We start from the raw sequence: 4,423 nt of genomic DNA on the forward strand, positions 1-4,423 counted from the left end.
GAGACCTGCAGTGAAGTGAATGCTTGGTCATTTGATGCTTAACACCCACTCCCATGCAAACAAATGGGCTGCAATAACCCTCACACAGAAGGTTGCGGAGGCCTATAATTTTATATCTGGAGAGGAAGCATATGTGCAAAAAGAATATCCAGTGTTAAACAACTGAGGGTGGTTGGAGTCTATCCTGAAAGATGGTATTTGATGTAGCCATGGCAAGATGTTTTGAAGAGGAAAGAGCATCAATATATAGCTCACTTCAGCAGTAAGAAGTTGTGAAGTATTCCTGTAGGCTTTCAGGATATTCCCATTTTAAATGCAGCAATCTTTTCAGCAGGTGAAATTCAAACCATCTTTGAAGGAGTCTGAGGGCTGCAAGGGCAATGTACAGAGGTTACTGGGTGCCTTTCATTTTATAATACTGAATTTCATCTGCTGTTCCATCTGCCAACCACTTAGTATTCTAAGATGCTTCAGCATTTCTTTGTGGTTACCTTTAAATTTTTACTGCTCTGTGTAATCCCCAAACCCGGTCTTAGTCCCCGCCCACTTACTTCCTAGATCATGGGGGAAAATTTTGAACAGCCCAGTGTTAATGTGGATCCCTATGGGATTCCCCCAGTGGCCTCACTCCCCTGAAAATGCGAAATGTCTCCTCCAAATGCTTCCTCTAACATCCAACAAGACAACCATCCTGTGTAATGCATGGAAGTCTCACTTTTCAAAGGGGTCTGAGGTACCTTGTCAAAATCTTTTGGAAATTCAAATAGCAGATGCAGCAAGAAATAGTCCAAGATAAGTGGAAAAGTCTTCTTTTGAGGTTTACCTCTTTTCAAAATCCTTAAAACAGATGTATGAGGTCTGTCTCCCTTTCACAGATGTCCCGGTGCCTCCCTCATAGCCCACATCCTTCCTTTGCACATTAGTCCTCCTCTTTAACTCTTATTGCCACACAGACTGCCCCAGAAAGAGCAGGGCCATCGAAGGGCAGGTTAAGTACAGGTCTTTCTGTCCACCGCAGCACATAGAGGGACCAGCATGCGCTGCAGCATGCAGAGGGCCAAGAGCCCTTCCTGGTCCTGAGGAGCAGGAGCTAGAGAGAAAGCTGACAACATTGTCTGTGATTTTCCTAACATTTTATTTGGTTCTGTTTCACCCAGCAATCACTAGGATTGTTTCTCTCTTTATGATTAGTCTGTGTTTAAATAAAGGCTTTATTTGAATAACTAACTGGCTTTTGTTACCTGCTTCTGAAGAAAGGCAAAGAGACTTGCTTCTGAGGTGCAACTGCACTTTTTAAAAACAAATGCCTCTGATTTAGAAGATCTTTGAACATAAATTTTGGACCTGATACAACATGCATAAAAAGGGACACTCTGCTAATTAATGTCTCAGCGGAGCTGTCCAATATAACCACCACTCTCACTGTTAATCCTGCTGTATTTTAATTGTGAAATTGACCTACTTAATTTTAAAGACAGCTGGCCTTCAGAGTCAAGCAACACTTTGAGAAATAATGTCATGCTTAGTGTTGGTTTCATTACTAGCATCACAGTGAAGCAGCATCCCAGGGTGATGTCAACCCTCCAGCCGTACACTCACCATGCAGGTCACTGAGCAAGCACTGAGGACCAAATTGCTCCAAGAGCTCGTCCCAGGCCCTGGCTCTGCTCCTAAACACACTGCAGCTGCACAGTGAAACATCCAAGTTAGAGATAATACTACTGCAAGGAAAATGAAGCAGTGGAAGGGCTTGCCTGGCAAAGGTGTGGTGTCCTCACCAATGGAGATTTTAAAAACAAGTTATATGTACTCCATACTGATATAGCTATATAGCTAAGCGTATGATGTATGCTGCAATAATTTCACTCCCATGTGCCACACAGCAGTCAGGCTGTTTCATGCAGGCAGGAATGACGAATTGCTGCTGTTGTCTCTGTGTAAGGTGCATCCCCTATTTCACAGTTCCTGCAAATCTCGACACAACAGCTCCATTTTTTTGGACATTCTGGCATCATTAAAACAGCTTAAACATCTCTAAAGCTACAGCATTGGATAACTTGCAGGGAAGGATGGTAAGTAATCTCCTGAAAAGTCCTCTCAATTATTATTAATGGCTTTTAACAATTCTGGGAACAATGGGGAAATCCTTGAGGAATAAGAAAAGAAAAAAACCCCCACAACCCCCAAATCAAGAAGATATTCTCTCTCCTCTCCCAAGAAAACAAAAATGAAACAAAACTCTAGTGTTGTGCCAGTATTTAAAAAATGACAAGCTGCGTGGTCAGTGTAAGTACAGCTTATCAGTCTGAAATCTCCCAGGCAAACCAACAGAACAGTTGACATTAAAGGATATCATAACTAAAACCAACCAACATGGTTTCACAGAGAACAGTTTTCTGTAAACATTATTTTTTAATTATTAATTACAAGTTCTGGTTGGTAAAAGTAGCTATTGACATAGTAAATTTCTGTAAGGCATTGTTCTTGGCCCCACATGTTATACAAATATTGGTGGAGCCCATTAAATGCTAGTTAGTAAACAACTGTAAATAAGGATTTGTCCTAGAGAATCCCAAAGTCTGCAGCTATTTGGCATCTTTATCAAGAATGTTAACGAAATTATAAACCAACTGCAAAGAAAATCTGCAGATTAAAAAAGCCGATGACAAATGAAAGCAATGAAAAGATTGATTATACAACAAAGTTTTCTGGAAAAGTTGCTCAACAAAAAATACAGTTATTAAGGTCTCTGCTAGAGTAATTTTGTGAAATATATAATAATGACAGGTGAGTTCATCATGTGCTGTCTGGCCTTAAACCCTGTTAACCTGAATTTCTAGAAACAAAGGAAATGGGCCCTCAGGCACATTTTCAGAACAATTGAAAAATGCGCTTAAGAGGGTAAATCACAAACTGAATGCAAACAGTGTAATGAAGCAGTTGAGGAAAAAAAGAGGTAGCTAAGAGCAGAGCAACATTATCATTGCATTCTACATAAACCAGACTATTGCAGAATACCACAATTTGTTCCTGGTTTGCATCTCTGGACTTCAAAAGCCAAAAATACACCTATCAATATATAAAATGTCCGCAAAGAAAAACAAAAAAAAAAAGAAAAAACTGTTTTGACTGACACTAGCAGGTCTATTTAGCTTATACAGGAAATTATGTATGGAGTTAATTATGACTACAAATATGCAGGAAGAAATTTCTGATACCATAAAGGTATTTAAGTTACCAGGATTGAGCAATATGAGATAGAGGCTGAAATGAAGTTCAAACGAGAAGACACATCATTTTTAGTGTAATTAATCACTAGAACAAATATCAAGTGACTAGCTGGTCTCTTTTATCGCTCCCCCCCTCCAAAAAAACCCTGGATCTCTTTCTAAATATTTGCTCAAATACAATTTATAAGAGCAAGGCCAGGTTTCCTGGGGCAATGAGTGGTGTCCCTCAAGTGTCCATGTTGGCACCAATACTATTTAATATCTTCATCAATGACGTAGACAGGGGAATTGAGTGCAGGTATGCATATGACACCAAGCTGCGTAGTGCAGTTGATTCACTTAAGGGAAGGGATGCTATCTGGAAGGACCTTGACAGGCTTGAGGAACGGGCACATGTGAAACTCATGAAGTTCAACAAAGCCAAGTGCAAGGTCCTGCACATGGGTCAGACCAATCCCCAATATCAATACAGACTGGGGAATTAAAGGATTGAGAACAGCCCTGCAGAGAAGGACTTAGGGATACCAAAAACTTGGACATGAATTGGCAGCCCAGAAAGCCAATTGTATCCTGGGCAGCATCAAAAGAAGCATGGCTAGCAGGTCGAGGGAGTTGATTCTCCCCCTCTACTCCACTCTGGTGAGACCCCAACTGGAGCCCTGCGTGCAGCTCTGGGGCCCGTGGTACAAGAAAGACATGGACCTGTTGGAGAGGGTCCAGAGGAGGGCCACAAAAACAATCAGAAGGCTGGAATGCCTCTCCTATGAAGAAAGGCTGAGAGAGTTGGGGCTGTTCAGCCTGGAGAAGAGAAGGCTTTGGGGAGACCTTATTGCAGCCTTTCAGCATATAAAGGGGCTTATAAGAGTGATGGAGAGAGACTTTTTACCGAAGCCTGCAGTGACAGAACAAGGGATAATGGTTTTAAACTGAAAGAGGGAGGGTAGGTTTAGATTGGACATAAGGAAGAAATTTTTTGCAAGGGTGGTGAGCCACTGGAGCAGGTTGCCCAGAGAAGCTGTGGATGCCCCATCATTGGAAGTGTTCAAGGTCAGGCCAGACAGGACTTTGAGAAACCTGATCTAGTGAAAGATGTCCCTGCCTGTGGCAAGGGAGCTGGACTAGATGGTCTTTAAAGGTTCCTTCCAACCCCAACCATTCTATGATTCTATAGGGTAGAATTTTGACCTGGATTT

Source organism: Platalea leucorodia (assembly GCF_965183815.1).
Source record: "Platalea leucorodia genome assembly, chromosome: 3".
NCBI classification, from domain to species: Eukaryota; Metazoa; Chordata; class Aves; order Pelecaniformes; family Threskiornithidae; genus Platalea; species Platalea leucorodia.